This window comes from Schistocerca piceifrons, chromosome X, assembly GCF_021461385.2.
Source record: "Schistocerca piceifrons isolate TAMUIC-IGC-003096 chromosome X, iqSchPice1.1, whole genome shotgun sequence".
NCBI lineage: Eukaryota > Metazoa > Arthropoda > Insecta > Orthoptera > Acrididae > Schistocerca > Schistocerca piceifrons.
This window is the reverse complement of record NC_060149.1, coordinates 12,279,974-12,298,804: the sequence shown is the minus strand read 5'-3', so window position 1 is coordinate 12,298,804 and position 18,831 is coordinate 12,279,974.

The window sequence follows — 18,831 nt, the reverse complement described above, 5'->3', positions numbered from 1 at the left end:
CAAAGAACATTCTTTAGATTTTAACAACATGTTAAGTTATTTACAAAGCAGTCATTTACCAGTGGAACATTTCCCAGTCATGTGAAATATGCAAAGGCCAAGCCTTTGGCCTTCTGGCCAGTTTCAATTTTGCATTGCCGTAATATCAGTGATGCAGTTCTGAACAACATTGATTGTACAACCCTGCAGATTACCTTTACACAGGTGAATCTGAAATGAAATGTCACAAGTACCTGCTCATATGTCACGTGCACAAACGAACAAAACATGTCAGCACAGATATGAATATTCACACAAATTCATTGGTCACAGAATTCGATAAATTCTCATTAATTACTACCCCACTGTAATACAAATGTGGCAGGCTTATTGACTTGATATACAATCCATGTGCCTTCAAGGAAGTGTTGGCAAAGGGAAAAGGAAAGACTGGAATTAAATGTTCTGTTGACGAAGTGGTCATTATCAGTAAAGTGTGTCTTGGATGGGGGGAAGTATGTGGAAGAAGATGAGTCACGTATTTTTCTAGGAAACCATCCTGGTAGTTACCGTAAGTTATTCATGGAAATCTGGATGAACAGATAAGAATTTGAACTGCTGCCTATGGAATGTGAGTTCAGTGTGGTTACCACTGCACCATATTGCTCAGTGGAAGTGTTAGCAGTTAATTTTTAAATTTTTGATACATTCACTATACAGTAGAAACAATGTGGCATTATCAAATTACTTTTATGAATACTGAAATGTTATCCCAAATATTATTTTTGGCTATTGCTACTGCTCCTTGTTATCATCAATTAATCTATGTTTGAGAGTAACGGAGATATTTATAAGTACAACACTAGAAGGAAAAGTGATCTGCATTACTCTTTAATGACTCTAACTTTGTCACTGAAATGAGTGAAATATGCAGTCATAAATCTTTTTGATAATCTACATATGGAAATAAAATGTCTGACAGGTAGCAGAAATGTTCTTGAATTGAACTGAATTGAATTTTATTTGATCCTGTAAGATTACATCGTGTACAGTAAATGTACGTGTAATATAGGACATGTCAAAGTATTAAAATTCTCAAAAGCAGATTAAAGGGCTTGGCTTATTCCTTAACAACTCCTTCTACACAATATAGGAATTCTTGAGTATATAAATATAATTAAAAAACTGTAAATGGCCAACATGCCACCATATAAATATTATTTTTTTATTTATTTATACATAAGTGTCCTATGTTTGTTCTGTAGACACATATCACATCATAAAATTTACTGCGATTTTAATCCATGGAACATATAACTAATCAACCAGCTAACTAATTAACCAACTAACACCATCATCTACTTCCTTCTACTTTTATTTTATTGTGACAATCAGAAAACGTTTCAAAAGACAGTTGCAACCAGGCAGTGGTCATCATTTGACTATTTAAATGTGCATGCTGCAAGCAGTTATGTAGGGCCTTCGTTATGATGGCATCATAATATACTTATGTTGACAATGTAATGGTGACATATGTTAGTAAACTCGGGAACTTTGCCTTTCACGGGCAAGTGCTCTACTGACTGAGCTACCCAATCATAACTCACGAGCTGTCCTCACAGCTTTACTTCTGCCAGTGCCTTATATCCTACCTTCCCAACTTCACAGAAGTTCTCCTGTGAAGCTTCAAAGACTAGCACTCCTGGAAGAAAGGATAGTGTGGAGACATGACTTGGGGATGTTTCCAGGATGAAATTTTTACACTGCAGTGGAGTGTACACTGATATAAAACTTCGTGGCAGATTAAAACTGTGTGATATACTGTGACTCAGACTCAGGAACTCTGAAGTCTTGGTCTGGCACACAGTTTTAATTTGCCAGGAAGTTTCATATCAGTGCACACTCTGTTGCAGAGAAAATTTCAGCCTATGTTGCTCTTCACATGATGCACATATCAACAGTCTGGTGATCACCACATTGGTAACTACATTTTAACATGTTTTTGTGATTATTGCTGCAAGACAATACAAGATGATAATAGTTAGTCATGCAATCTCTGTTGACAATGTCGTTTATACACTCTTTCTATTGAGATAGATCCTTCCTTAACCTCAATAGAATCTGAACTAACTTTATGATTCTAGCAACAAATGGCAATAATTTTTGACCTAAATTTACTGTTCCAGTAGCAAATGGGAATATAACAAATTGAACTGGGATAATAATCCACTGAGCATGCATTCTTCAATTTATTATAGATGTATTGCATCAAAAAAGGAGGTGTCTAAGTGATTGGCTCAGATATATAATGCTATTATTGATCTTCTGATTAGCAAAAACAACACTGCGGTGACCACTTTTGTGTTTCTGGAGTGCAGGGTGAATACGCTGATTTTCTTCATTAGGATTCCAAAGAGTGTTTAGAATCAACTACCAAGCAGCATTTGGGCTGTCAAAAAGAGGGAAGGGCTGGGTGCTACTCCTGGAGTCTGGACTGCTACAAGGTACTCTGGTTGGTTGATTGGTTGGTCAGTTGAGGAAATTTTGGAAATTTATGGTAAGTTTCTATGGGACCAAACTGCTGAGGTCATCGATCCCTAGGCTTACACACTACTTAATGTAACGTAAACTAACTTACACTAAGGACAACAAACACACACACACACACACACACACACACACACACACACACACACACACACTCATGCCCAAGGGAGGACTCAAAACTCCAATGTGGGGAGCCAGATGAACCCTGGTAAGCCGCCTCATACAACATGACTACCCTGCACAGCTTCAGTTGAGGATTAAGGCCCTAAACAGCAAGGTTATCAATCCCTTATTCCCAGGGTAGTTCATCTGGAATTAGTGATGCCTGCCAGGAATGTGTTCTGATGATCAAAGTACATAGGAACGGTAAAACTGAAGTATTGAAGACAATACTTATGTCAAATTTGAGACGTAAGTATACGGATTGGGCTGATACATAGGTCAGAGTAGACTAGGTGTCTCATTCATGGCAAGAGAGATCCCACACCCACATTCAATCCATACCAACCCAATTAATGGCAAAGACAGTAACAGAGCAAGCAATGCATTCTAGTTGGGAGATTCAGAACAGTATAAAGTGAGAATTCTAAAAATGTAATAGACATCAGATGGACCACAATAATGAAAACAGAATGGGAGAAATAAATAACTCAGAAGATGGGTGTCTCCAGGACTCTGCATGCAATAAAAGTTATCCCATCCACAACTCAGTAGCTCACCATATGTTGTTCCATCTCAGACTGAGCAGAGGCTTTATTTGAACCTGAAAATCTGCAAGTGGGATCATTAAAATTAATGCAATGCAAATAATCACTTCTCAAGTCAAATGATTGGACTGTTCATTTCCTGGAATGCCCACATGACTTGGGACCCAGGGAATAACAAGTGAGCATACAATGTGACTAAGATCAGAGAGAATGTCATGAATAGCGGATATCACACAGTGACAAGAGTAACAACAGTCATTTGTGGCCTGGAGACTACTCATTGAACCACTGCAAATAAAACTTGGTCCAGGGAGCTTCATTTAATAAAATGTAGTGCTCTGTTAATGGCTAACAGTTTTATCATAAGAATGCTACATGGTCCCAGCAATGAATGTTGTTCCTGGCCAACAGGAGGTGTAAATGCATGTCCTGCCCTATCCATTAGTGTATATGAGGGCAGTAGCCTGATAATATTGGAGAAATGAAAGGGATAAATACCAAAAAGTTAGTGATGTTACTGAAACATTATGAACGAGGAACATATCAATCCTAATTCAAGGTATGGGTACCAACCAAGGGGGGAGAGGGGGGTTGCAGGAAAACAGGGAGTACACTCTAAGGAGTTTAGGCAGAGGTCCTGCCAGGGGACTGTGAAATGCATTCCAACTGGTGATTCCACCTAAGGATGGGTTTCAGCAGCTCAATACCCCTCGTACGCAAAAAGAATGTCGTAAGTTGGATGATGACATTGTCAGGTGATGATTGCAAAAGAGAGCAACAGTTACTACCATCAGAGCTGAAGAGGGAAGAGTCCCACTTCAGCAATGAGACTATCTAAAGGACTAGTCCTGAAGGTGCCAGAGACCAGTTGATTGCCACGATGATGGACTGGGTCTAACAACTTCAAAGCTGAAGGTGCCACTGAGTCATAAACCTGGCAACCATAGTCCAGTTAGGATGAGACCAGGACACCATAAAGGAGTAGCACAATATAAGAGTCATAAACCCGGCAACTATAGTCCAGCATCCTTTCAAGCAGTTGCAGAGCATGTTGGTGAGGCTAATCTGTCTGTAGCTGTTGATACATGTTGGGTTTTTGCTTGGCTAAAGGACTGGCATGATACTGTCTTAACACTGTGAAGGGAGGACACTTCCTAGCTAACTACAGTTAAAGACCCTGAGTATATGTAGCCTTTGAGTAACAATCAGATATTGGATCATTTGATCATGAACTGAATCAGTACCTGAGGCCGTATTGTGAGATGAGGCAAGAGTCTGAAGCAGTTCCCAGTCAGTGAAAGGTTCATTATATAATTCGGCTTAGCAGGGAGTGAAAGAAAGCTGATGTCTTCAGCTTATTGATTCTGTCTTAGAATAAGAGCTGGGTAAGAAGCAAAGTGGGTCACATGGTGTTCAAGAAAGAATTGACACGTTGGTATGAAGATTACTCTAAAGGATGAGACCCAGAACAGTTGTTGCTCTCTGGTGGCCCAGAAGACTATGGAGCTTGGCCCACACCTGAGAGGAAGAGGCTCACATTCCTAAGAGGGAAATGTAGCAATCCCAGTATTCCTCCTCACTGCACTTAATTAGATAGCAAGCCCTAGCATGAAGTTGTTTAAAAGTGAGGTGGTCAGCTGATGAAGGATGCCATTTGAGATGTTGCAGGGCCCTACTATGATCCTAAATAGCGGTTTTCTTCAAAATAATCTTTATATGGTTGCATACAAGTTGCTGACAAGAATAATATAGAGAAGAATGGAAAATAAAATTAAGGATGTGTTAGAAGAGGATCAGTTTGGCTTTAGGAAAGGTTGAGGCACCAGAGAGACAATTCTGACACTGTGGTTGATAATGGAAGCAAGAGTAAAGAAAAATCAAGACATGTTCATAGGATTTGTTGACCTGGAGAAAGAATTTGGCAGTATAAAATGGTGCAAGATGCTAGAAATTCTGAGAAAAACAGGGGTAAGTTAAAGGGAGAGATGGGTAACATACAATATGTACAAGAGTCAAGAGGGAATAATAAGAGTGCATGACCAAGAACAAAGTGCTCTGATTATTTATTTATTTTGATCCAAAATCAACTGATTACAAAAAAAAGTTTTTTTTTTTTTGTCCCAGTCATCTGCATAAGCCAGAGCCTTACTTACTAGAGTTACATATTATTGGCTGGCATTTTTATCTATGCAACTTTTTCTATATTTAGTTGAGAGAACAATGTTACATATATAGACTATACATAAAAACAAATTGTTGTTGCAATACTTAGATTAAGGAATTTACAGTTTGTGACACAGTATTCAGATCTGAGATTCAAATATTTACAGTTTGTGACACAGTCTAAGGTCTGAGATTACATATATTTTTAGATAGATGGTCTTCCATCATACAAGTGTACTAAATCTAGAAAGTCATCTATTGAATATACAGGATTGTTTAGGAGCCATAATTTTAATTTCTTTTTTAGTTTTGTAATGGGTAATTTGGAGATATTAGGATGGAAGCAATTCAGTAGTTTTATGCCTGCGTAGGGAGATTTTCTCATAAAGTGTTGTTCCTTGAGAGATTAAAAATGGTGTAAGACAGGGATGTAGTCTTTTGCCCCTACTGTTCAATCTGTACATTGAAGAAGCAATGATGGAAATAAAAGAAGGGTTCAGGATAAGAATTAAAATTCAGTGTGTAAGGATATCAATGGTATGATTTGCTGATGACATTGCTATCCTGAGTGACAATGAAAAGGAATTACAGGATCTGCTGAATGGAATGAACAGTCTAATGACACAGAATATGTATTGAGAGTAAATCTAAGAAAGACAAAAGTAATGAGAAGTAACGAAAATGAGAGCAGAAAGAAACTGACCATCAGAACTGATAGTCATGAAGTAAACAAAGTTAAGGAATTCTACTACCTAGGCAGCAAAATAACCTGAGGTGGATGTTCACGTCAGTTACACCAAACAACACTTTCTTAACAGGCTTACAAGGAACTGGCTATGGCGGAAGAGAGCAAAGATAATCTTAGCTTAGCGTCCAAAGACAATGCTCGGTACCCCCACCACCCCCCCACCCCCCCACCCCCTGAGAAGTTTGGAGTACTCTTGAGAGGCCGGGGAGGGGGTGACCAAGGCATCAGCAGAAGTGGCCACGGGAGCCGGACCACGGTCATCTCGACAGCGTCGTCGGGGTGCTGCGTGGGTAGATGACGTGAAGGAAGTTTCGGCCACCGAACCTGGAAGTCGATAAAGTGCGCCGGGCGTCGTACAGGGCATGCCGGTCGTGCGGCGACAGGTAGGCCGGCGGTTTGTGAGTGGAACGTAGCGACGACGACGATGTCTCCAGTGGGCGTGGCGAACACACGAAGCCTGTCCAGGTCGACGTCGTGCGAGAGGGGAACACCTTTCACCAGGTGGCAGGGGAAGGCAGAAGTTGTGTCATGAGCACCAGATGAAGGGAAACACATGACAAGCAGTGTCTAATCGCGTAGTATTATAGAGATGTCATGGATTATGTACGGGGGAACAGGCACAAACACCTCGAGCAAGGGCACGTTCAAGATGGGGGGGCGTGAGAAACTTCAACAGGGTGAGGCAGGCAACGGAGGAGAGATCAAAGGGACCGGCGAAGGGCCCAGTGGTGAGGGTGTGATAGTAGGTAAGCCCAACGTGGGGAGCATGGGGTCACTCGACGGAGAGCGTGAGGCCGGAGTAGGGGGCGAGGTCGGAAGAGAGCTGGAAGTCACTCGATTGAGTGTGTAAGTCCGACCTGGAGGGAATGTTTTGCAAAAACAGACATAATGTCTTATGGGATAACAGCAATCAGTGATTTTATAATGTTACTTTAAAATCCGTCTTGATTGCAAATTTTTTTTTTATTATTCATATGACCAGTTTCGCTTCATTCAGAACCATCCTCAGATCTGATATTTCAGTTACAGGAGTAACCCGTCCAAATCCAGCAACTTTCACATGCTACGTCACATGTGCATGTGAAAGTTGCTGGATTTGGATGGGTTACTCCTGTAACTGAAATATCAGATCTGAAGATGGTTCTGAATGAACCGAAACCGGTCATATGAATAATAAAAAAAAAATTTGCAATCAAGACGGATTTTAAAGTAACATTACTGGAGGGAATGGTCGGCGACAGTGAGTGGCGTGGTCGTGGCCTGAAGGGGGGTAGAAGAAGGCTCGACATGAGCAGGCTTAAGTCTGTTGAGAGAGACTGTAACAGCTGAATCTTTCATCTGGATGTCATAGGTGATGGCTGAGCGCCAGAGAACTCGGTACGGCCCGGTATATGGAGGTTGGAGGGGAGCACAGACAGTGTCATCTCGGAGCATGACATACTTGCAATTGCCCAGATATTTCGGGACGTGAACCTTAGGGCGGGAATGGCTGGTGGGTGGAGTGATGTGGAGGTTGATGAAGTGGCGTCTGATGCGGTCCACAAATGAAGGTAAGTCAGACTGATGGAAAGAAGCAGAAGGGCTCACGAGTTCGTTACTTTGCGGGTGATATGCTGTGGTATGGATGCGCTGGATGCAGCAAATGTTACAAATCTCGTTGAACAGGGCCGACTCAAATTGTTTGCCCCGGTCAGTTGTGATGATAGTTGGAAATCCGAACCGCGATACCATGACCCGACGAAAGCTCAAGCAACAGTTTCTGCAGTAATATTGGGGAGGGGGACAGCCTCGACCCAGCGAGTTGTTCAGTCGATAGACGAGAGAACATAGTGGGAGCCATTAGAGGGGGTAGAGAGCAGACAATGTCAATATGAATAATCTGGAAACGCCCAGGAGGGATTGAAAAGGCGCCGACGGGGGGGGGGGGGGGGAGGGGGGGGGGGAGGGGGGTGAACTGTGCTTGTGTACTTTGCATCATTGGCACGTGACATAGGAGCGTGCCCATTGCTTGCAAACCTTGTTGACATTTCTCCACAGAAAGTGCTCCGCTATGCGGTGGGTGGACGCACGAACACCAGGGAACACCAGGGTGGGCTAAATTATGCAATGTGTTGAAGACAGCTCGACTCAGCTTGGTTGGGATGAGGGGGCGTAACGTCCCGTACTGTCTTCGCACCAGATCACACCAGCAATGCCAGGGAAGGTGGTGTAGACGAAGTGTAGTGAAGAGGTAGAGTCTGAGATCAGGTTTTATGTTTCCTTGTCGGCGGGTTGGAGGTTAGGCAGTTCAGAGATGTCCAACAGTGAATGGACGGCGTCGACTCGTGAAAGGAAATCAGCAACTATATTGTCAGCACCCTTTATGTGTCTGACATTGGTGGTGAACTGAGATGTGAAGTCCGTGTATCTGAAGCGGTGAGGAGGCGGGTCAGCTGGCGGGTTTCTAATGGCCACAGCCAGGGGTTTGTGGTCTGTTAAAACATAGAAAGGGCGTCCATCAATGTCAGTCTTAAAATGCTTGATCGCTTCGTAGATCGTGAGCAACTCCCTGTTGAATGTGCAATATTTCTGTTGTGCGTTGGTGAGCTTCCACGAGAAGAACTGCAGAGGCAAGTCTGGCTGTCGATAGTCTGGCTAAGGACAGCACCGATGGCAGTATTGCTTGCGTCTGTGGTGATGAAAAGCTGTGCATTGGGATGAGGATGTGCGATGGTGCAGGCCTCGGCAAGAAGAATTTTGAGGGCGGTGAAAGAGTCAGTCATAGCAGGGGTCCACGGAATGGGCCAAGATCCAGAAATGTGGGTGCCTGCCGAGGCGTCCGTCAGTGGAGCCTGAATCTCTGCAGCCCGAGGTAGATGTCGGCGATAATAATTAACCGTCCCCAAAAAGTGCCGAAGTTCTTAGAATGACGCAGATCTGGGTAGGTTTAGTATTGTTTGTACCTTCTCAGGGGGCGGTGAAATGCCTTCGGCAGAGACCCGAAAACCGAGAAAAGTGACAGCAGGTTGATGTAGCTGCGAAATTTGTCCTGGTTGGTCTCGATGTCTGCTGCTGCGAGAGTGTTCATAACAGTTTGCACATGTCGGATGTTGTCCTCGACTGAGGACCTGAACACAAGAATGTCATCAAGATATGCAAAGCAGAATTTTAGGTCGAATAGCACTTCGTTGATGAAACGTTGCCAGGTCTGTGTTGCGTTTTTCAGACCGAAGGGCACGAATCGTAACTTAAATAACCCAATCGGGGTGGTGATTGCTGTCTTCTTGATGTCTTCAGGTGCCATGGGGATCTGGTGGTAGGCCCGTTTGCAATCAATGACAGAGAATGTGGTGGCACCTGCGAGGGAACTGGTAAAGTCGGCAATGTTGGGTATGGGGTAGGTGTCCATAATTGTTTGTGTGTTTAGTCGGCAGTTGTCTCCGCACATGCGCCAGGACCTGTCTTTCTTGGGTGTCATATGAGTGAGCGTAGACTAGCTACTGGCAGAGGATTCAATGACACCGGAGCTTAGAAGTTCAGAAATCTGCTTTTTAAGATCGGAGAGGCGTTCTGGACAAAGTTGACGTGGTTTACTGGAGAATGGGGGTCCTGGCGTGAGGCGAAGTTTGTGAACCGTGCCGTTGGTGACGACGGAAATGTTGCCGGCGGTGCGGGAGGCGGTTTGTTTACAATGTGAGGCGGGAGGGGCGGGCGAGGCATGGTCGTGGTGTTAGGAGCCACTCGGCGGATCCGACAGAAGCCGAGGCGGCAAAGTGTCCCAGGAGTCAACGCGACAAGATGGCCGCCAGCCCGGAGCAGCGGCACCAAGGTCAGGTGAGCTCGGTAGAGCTCGTGAGCCGTTAGTGAGTTCATTGTCCGAGGGCGCAGCCTGTGGCAGCACGGTCGCGGGCGAAGCTCTAGGCGCGAGTGCACTGTTTGTGTTGTCAGTGACGGTCGCACTGCGGCACGCCGGAGCCGAAGTTGCATAGTTTGAGGTTCTGTCCGCGAGGGGATGGGTAGGAGCTGTCAGTTCAGGAACACGTGACGCTCATCGCGCACGCGCACTCGTGTCTGGCCGAGTGTCAAATGCTGCCGTGTTAGGGGGGTGTGGCCCTGTGGAACTGTCAGCACACATTATGGCAGACTTGATAGCACAGTTGCGAGGGGTAGCGGGAGGTAAGTACACGGAGGCTCGATTACTGTAACTACAAGCAGATTCGGTGCACTTACTGACCTTGTTTTGTCCTTGCTGCAGTGTCTGTAATTCCTTTGCTCCATCGGAGAGCTGGAGCTGAGTTTCGTGGAGCTGGAGGGAGAGCTCGAAGTTTTCCTTGTGTAGGCGAGCGATGTTTTCAAGCATGTACGGAAGAGATGAGCCCAGACCAATGTGTCACAGGAGGGGGGGGGGGGGGGGGGTTGCTCGACAGAGCGCAGGGGAAGTGAGTCTTGGACAGGTGATGAGATACGGTGTACGCACTAGGTCTGGTGAAAGTTTGTGGTGTCACAAGAAGTCAATGCCTAGTATAGGTTCCTCAATATTGCACACTAAAAAAGTCCACCCGAGTTTGCAATTTGCGGAGAGTGAGACGACGTGGGAGGTTGAAGCCAAGCATTGTAGTTTAGTTGAATTCACAGCTTGCAGTGAAGTATGATGAGGGCGGATGTCCAACGACACTAAGGACGTAGGCAGCAGCAAAACATCGGCGCCTGTGTCCACTAGGAAAATGTATCCCGACGAAATGTCTTTAATATAAAGTCGTCCATAATTATCCCGGACAGAATGGAGCACTGGGAGGTGCCTATCATGTTGTGCACATGAGACGGCACCCGGACCTACCTGCGATTTGCATTTGAGAAGCAGCAGGGTGGTCTGCAGTTCCATGCCGCTTCACCAAACTGTGTGTGGAAGTAACAGTATGGGTAGTGCGGTTGCATTTCCTGTGGAAAGTTCGTTGCCAGAGGCAGTGGCCAAGGTTCGGTGGCCACAGCACGTTCAGTTGCAGGAGGGGGCGTGACCGTGGGCGGAGCCAGTGACGTCCCAGCTGTTTGTTTACTGCTTCCCAGAGCGAGCGAAACAGTCGGTACAGTGCGGCCCCTGCTGCGTCTGGCCGCGGGATGAAGAGCCTGAACCTGAGACTTGCCAGCTAGGCAGAGGCTGGCGAAATAGAGCAGTGATGCATCATGTAGTTTGTCAGCAATTGTCAATCATTGCTCGACAGGTTTGGGAGACCTCTGAGCCAGAGCAAAGTGGATCTGAGGAGCACTGCCTGAAACGAACTGTTGTTGCTGCAGTATTCCAGGAGAGTGTGCCCCCAGGGAATGAAGCGTTGTAGAATGTTCGGAAGAACAGGTTGAGTTGATTCATCGGGTCACTGCCTGAAACGAGCTGTCGTTGCTGCAGTATTCCAGGAGAATGTGCCTCCAGGGGATGTGGCGACAACGGCTGGTCAGGTGGCAGCATGAAGGTGACGCATTGTGGTTGAGCGTGATCCGTCGTGATGCAGAAGGCCGACGTGGATGAGACACTGTAATGTGTCAATTCCGGTTGCAGAAGCTCAACACATTGCAAGTGTGTTCGGATTGATGCGTCGTGGAAGACCGACGCGGATGAGGTACCGAGATGTGCCGAGAACAGTAGCGGAAGCTCAACTGGAGGCGGCACGGGGGCGACAGGTGAGAAAAAGTTCAAAGTTTGAAAACGTGTGCTAGTCCGTGGAAAGTTCAATGTACGATCAGAGCCAGAGCCACCTGTGTTGCAGGGAGGCTGCGGAGGTGCGGGCTGTCCAGCAGTACAGTGTGGAAAATGATATCGAGTGTCAGACGGAATGTGTGAATGTTCACTGTTCATAGTCACTCCACTCAAAACGGTGTGCGGATAAGGTGAATGTCGTGGCACAAAACACTGAGGCATAGCAGTGGGACGGAGATGGAAGTCAGGCACAGATAACAAGCTACTGTTCCTGTTGCAGGCCGAGGTATCAAAGCAGGAAGGTATGTGCTGATGCTGAACTGAGGCAGGCGCAGGTGTGGGTGGATGCTGAGGAGGTTGACCTGTGAACAAAGCAGTTTCAACCACGTGGCAGGAATCCGCATGGTACTACACGGATTGAGGTGTGGCAAATCGTTGTCCTGGCAGTTGTAGGTTGTCCGACGAAGCATTTGCAGAAATCGGCATTGGTCCTGCACTGCACGGAGATCTGTAAGAGGTAACTGCACCCTTGATGAGGGAGGGCACATGTGGTGGGAACAAAGGCGTCTGATAGCCGGAGTCATGCACACTCCTAACCTCACTTATTGTTGCAGGCTCGAAAACGTCTGGCGAAATCGGCATAAATGGCCAATGAGAGGCATCGTGTTGCAGTACTGGTGGGTGTACATCGCTCTTATGTACGTTTGAAAACTTAAGTGCAATTATTAAGATTGTGGTGACTGTCGACCACCAGTAACTGCCACCTGCAAAGTGCAGAGTAAACAGTCTTTGGGGACTTGTTGATCTTTGGCTCAGTCTTGTGCACTTATGTTATGTTGTTTGTGTTGTGGTTTTCTGTATTGCTTTCGTTGTGTTTTGTGTGATGATACGAACCTTAATAAAAGTGCCTGATCGTAATAAGTTGGAGTTTTCTGTGTGCAGGCAGTCTTTATAGCCAGAAAACCCACAAGATCATTTTATTCCTTAGGTATATCTGCTAATTAAGTATTGTATCTGAATATCATACTGGGCGGTTATAATTAAAGTGCAGCTACTAACAGAGGTCCAGTGCAGACTGTAGAGATTGTATGACAGTGAAACAATATGAAACTTGTTAGGGGACAAACATTGATCGTGAATGTAGATAAATTCGATTCTTTTGCCATTATGTATAACCATGAGTACATTAATGAAACACTTGAATTTTGTGGGTCAAATAAATGTTATAAAATTAGAGCTCGGCCTACAGGTTCTTTCCAAAGAACCTAAAAAGAAAAAATAGGTAACATACAATTTATAATTAATGAAGTTTAAAGTTTAAGTATATTAATAATAATATTTATGTTTTCCAAGAAAAATTTATAATTAGAAAAACCAGTGAGTTAGTTGGCAACTGCAATGATATCCAGATTTCACATAATACTACTTCATGCACTTTTGATGTGGTAAATCTGTATACAAACGTGTCATTAGATGGGGCTACTGAGTTAGGAAAAACATTCTGCAATGTAAGAAATTGAATATCTCATGAATTATGGAAATAACTGAACTCTAAACACTAGTTTTGGTTTGTAAGCAGGCTAAGGCTTCTATCCAGTTATTCGTTGACCAGTCTGATGTGGTGGTAAAAAGACACCAAAAGGAAAGTCAAAGTTTTAAATTTCTCATTTAAGAAACTGTTCATGCAGGAGAATCCTACAAAAATACCATAATCTGACCATCACACAGGCTGCTTAAGCAGGATATAGTAACAGGCATCCATGGTGTAGAGAAACAACTGAAAGAGTTGAAAACAAACAGGTCTGGATGGAGTCCCAATTAGGCTTTATAAAGAGTACTCTATGGCACTGGCCCCCTGCTTAACTTGGATTTATCATAAACCTGTCAACCAGTGCAATGTCTCAAGCAACCAGAAGAAGAAACAGGTTACTCCTATATACAAGAAGATAGAAAGAATGGACCCACAGACTTACAGATCAATTTGCTTAATACTACTCTGCTGCAGAACCTATTCTCAGCCTGAATGTAACATAAATTTCCTTAAAATGGGAAAGCTTCCGTTCACAAGTCAGCACGGTTTTATGAGGCATCACTTGCGCAAAACTCAGCTTGCCCTTTTCTCACATGACACTCTGCAAACTACGGATGAAGGGCAGCAGGTAGATTTCATAGTCCTAGAATTACTGAAAGCATTTGACATGGTGTCCAACTGCAGGCTAAATGAATATACAGGATAGGTTTCCAGATAAGTGAGTGGCTCCAAGACTTATTAAGTAACAGAACCCAGTACATTGTCCTTGCTGGAAAGTGTTCTTCCGAGACAAGTGCATCATCAGGGGTGCCCCATGGAACTATGATAGGACTGACATTATTTTCTGTATATATAAATGATCTGGCAGACAGGGTGGGCAGCAACCTGCGGCTGGTCGCTGATGGTGCTGCAGTATATGGGAAGGTGTCATCTCTGAATGATGGTAAGAGGATACAAGACGATTTTGGCAAAATTTCAAGTTGGTGTGATGACTGGTAGCTAGCTCTAAATGTAGAAAAATATAAGTTAATGCAGAAGAGTAGGAAAAACAAACTTGTAATGTTCAAATACAGCATTAGTAGTGTACTGCTTGGCACAGTCATTTTGAGTAAATATTGAGGCTACACATTGCAAAGTGATATGAAATAGAACGAGCATGTAAGAATTATAGTAGGGCAGGCAAATGGTTGACTTCAGTTTATTGGGAGAATTTTAGGAAAAAGCAGTTCATCTGTAAAGGAGACCACATACAGGACACTAGTGCGACCCAGCTCTAGTGTTTGGGAACCACACCAGTTTGGATTAAAGGATGACTTCAAAGAAATTCAGAGGTAGGCTGCTAGACATGTTATCAGTAGGTTTAAACAACAACAGGCAAGTATTATGGAGATGCTTTGGGAACTCAAATGGGAATTCCTGGAGGGAAGGTGATGTTCTTTCCGAGGAACAGTATTGAGAAAATTTAGAGAACTGGCATTCCAAGTTGACTGCAGAACGATTCTACTGCCACCAATGTACATTTCATGTAAGGAGCATAAAGATAAGAGAAACTAGGGCTCGTGCAGGGGCATATAGATAGTTGTTTTTCCCTCACTCTGTTTATGAATGGAACAGGATAGGAAATTGTAACTTTGTATGGACAAAATATCAGAAGTAACATCAACCAAATTTCATTCTGCTTCCACATGAAGGGATCCACAGTAACACTGAATGAAATATAGAACAGTACACAAAGACTCACAATTATAGAATGCATCAATATACAGTCTCATAGGTGAGCATACAATAAGCAAGCAAATGTGAGGCCTAGGGCCCAACATGTCAGTCTTATATTGGGCTGATGTGCACATGGCACAGCACTCGGTACATTATTTGCCCACATTGTGAGGCAGCTTCTCTAGGCCAGCTGTGGAGGCACTTATATTGAGTGCCATTTGATCGTGCGCACTCACACTATAAGGTTACAACAATCCTTCTCCCTTGGGGAAAAGTGTTCACTGTCGGTATGTCCACGTCTTCAATGGTAGTTGATGCCTCTGGAGTAGGTGTCATGCTGTCACAAGAGAGCACAGTCTGAAATAGGTTGGGAACGGACAGGTGTGGTGCCTACTCCCAAGTGGGAGGCCGTAATGGAGCACTGGTGGCGATGGTGCTGTATTCGTGTCCACATTTGGGCAGGCACTCAGTGATGGAGGCAGCAGAGAAGATGGTAGTGGCAGTGGTGACAGGGGCTGCAGACATGGTGCCAGAGCCAGGGGAGGTGTGGAGCATGCCGTGGGGGTGGAACAAACGGTTGATTTGATGTGGCCACAGGTGTTGAGAGCTCTCCAGTGCACTTTTGGTCACATGCGGACAGAGTTGGTCATTATGTCGTGGCATCGAGCCATCATAGGTGTCCACAATGCAGAGGCAGTGGTCTCAGCAGAAATGAATGACCGCTGGTATCCACTTAGTGCACCTGCCAAACCCACAGGCCCAGACGGCTCAGCCCGTACGAGATTGCTGCGAGGTTGTGGTGGCAGGTGGCTGGGCATTGGCTGAGGTTGTAACGCCAGAAATGCATATCCTCCTATTTCCATCTATTGCACTATAAATTTTTTTCCTTATTTTGTTACCTGAAGATATGACATTTCTGTGTCTTTATACATTGTAATTGTTTTACTATTTGTATATATATTTATTTATTTATGCATTTATGTCAATGTATAATTGGTTTGTTTCGTAAATACTATTTGTATTTTTACGCTGGGTCTTGCCTAGGGAGAACTATGCTATCGAACGAATACATCGATAGGTCGTGTGGAGAACCAAAGTGTTTAGGATCTTTGGTAGTGGGAACTCGGCCGCGTGGAGCGCAGGCAGAGCAGGGTCTGGCTGGAGTAGTGCAGTGGAGCGGATGTGTTGTGTGACGCTCCCGCGAGTTGCCGCACTTTCGGGGTTTGGCAGTATGTAATTGCGCTCGACTTGCTATGTTAGTTTCTGACACGGTGTCGCGGACGGAAGGCATTAGCTGGTACACATCAAGAGCCCGTTTCGTCTGGAGACTGTGTCGAGAAGAAGGCGCGTCAACATTGAATTTCTGCAACAGCGACGGCCGACAGTGAGTGACTGTCGCCACCTCCTCGATTGACGGCTTTAAACCTTCAATCGACCAACAAGGAAGACTGGAAGCACGTAAGGTTTTAGAACTGTATGGCAGACCTCAGCTTTTAAAATTGTTGCATCACAAAATTACAGCAACTTAGCATGAACCTTTTTTGCTCATTGTCCCAATTGCATTACCAAGCAGGGTCCCTTCCTTTTCCTAAATGAACCCAAGTGTTGTTGAAATTCAGACGCCAGGATTAAAGTAATATCATTCCATTTCACTGCTTTAATTTCAAAGTTCAGTTAAAGTATTCATAGCTGTCTACCATAACCAAACAGAATTATATTTAGATTACACAAGCACAAATTAAGAGTGCGAGTTTTGTTGCCGTATTTTAGCTTACCTGCGACTGCAGCTCAGCTTGGTACATACTAAATTCTACTATTGTTAATTCTTCAGAATCATTTAATTCAAGTTCAAAGTTAAATCTCTTATTTCTAAATTGCGTAGATTCAAGTAGCTTTTGAAATGATTGTTGAGGTAGCCCAAGAGTAACCTTATTTTATTGAATTTCGTAGTGCTTCAGAAACAAAGTTCACTATTAATTTCAGTCACTAAATTAACTTTCAATTTTCCGGTTTTATTAATTCTTTTGCTAAATTAAGTCAGAGTGTAGCGAAATTTATTACTTCTGACATACTTTCAGTTTTCACACTACACGTGTCAACCTTCAGTTGCCACACTTCTAGTGCTAATTATATGTGTAATACCCTTTCTTTTTCAGTTACTATAGTAATTGTCCATAGGACGGGCGACCGTAATTTCCCCCAAATCTCAAATATCTAATTACCACTAGTTAATTGTTAATGTAACGGCCGCACATTTACTTTCTTTATTAACTTTACCCATTTTCAAAATTAATTTCCACCAGTTTCATTTGCACTTTTCCTTTCATTAAGATGTAACCCTTTCCTCCCTCTTTGCCGACAAATTAACTTCGGTGACGATTGCTTTTCCCAAATTTCCATTAGGTACACGCGGTTTAATTTTTCACTGTCATTAAGGTCGATAAGTGAGTAGGAGGTTACACGTGGCGACCTGGTGACAGGACAATCTTCAAATCTGAGGTTGTTCTGAACACGAATTTTGCATTGTGCAAATCTCATAACAAAGTACTGGTTATGAAGAAGCCGTTACGCCAGCGAGAATAAGTAGTGCGAGTAATCCTAATTATATTTCAGATTTGGCATTTATATTGAAAATTATTAAAATGAGTGAAGGCAACAATTACCAAAATTTGGTAGACTTGGATACGGAACAATCGGTCGAACAGTGGGAAACACGCACCGCGGAACCCATTGTTCAGGGGCAGGCGGCTAGCATGAAAGACGCGGCCGCCAAAACACAACAAAGAGCGGAAATGGAATTCCAAACTTTAGAAAATGTTTCGGAAACGGAAGCGAAAATCAAATCTGTACCCCTTGATGACCAATATGGGGGAACATATATAGAGAAACCAGCTACGGAAGTAAAACCGGTAGTTTCCGGGAATTTAACTGATTTATTGAATATTTTGATTAATGAAATCAAGAGTCAATCGGCAGAAATTAAAGCTCAGTCTGAAAAAATTGACAGGAAGCTAGACAACCAGAACAAAGCTATTAATGTTGTTAACAACAATGTTGGAGTTGTTAACACAAAAGTTGATAAAATCAAAGAAATATTGTTATGATTAATACCGAAATCGGTAATCTTAAACAGGAAATGATAGGAGTTTAGGCGGAAATTGCGAGCATAAATACTCGTTTTGATTCCGAAATTAGCAGAATCGAGAAAAGTGTAGGAGAAGCAGTTGCTCCGATCTTCGAGAATAAGGTGACGGAACAAATTCAATTAGTGAAAAAAGAGGTTCAACAGAAGGTGGAAACTTTAAAGGCTTTAGTATCCGAAGTAGATACTAAAGTGAGGAAGCAGGCTAATACCTGCGAAGAGAAAAAAAGGGAAGTGGAAACGCTTGCGACAACCACGTGCCAAGTAATTATGAGAGTTTCGGAATTAGAAAAGAAACTTGACGAAAAACAGAGCTATGTGCCAATATGTGCACATAGTTCGGAATTGTTGACGAAACAGGAGCGGTTCGACCCCTTGAAAAAAGGCGGTATACACGCGACGGATTTCATTAAAAATTGTGAAAGAGTTTTACCCAGATCGTAGACTAATGAGAGAAAAATTAATGCGGTTATTGACGTGTTGGCTGGTGATGCCAAGCGTTGGGGCTTAAACCTCAACATCACGAACCTGACTTTTGACGAGTTTAAAAATTTGTTTCTGGCTGAATACTGGTCAGAGCAAAAACAACAAAGTGTCTGGCGCGAATTTGTCGTATCAAAGCCTTTCGAT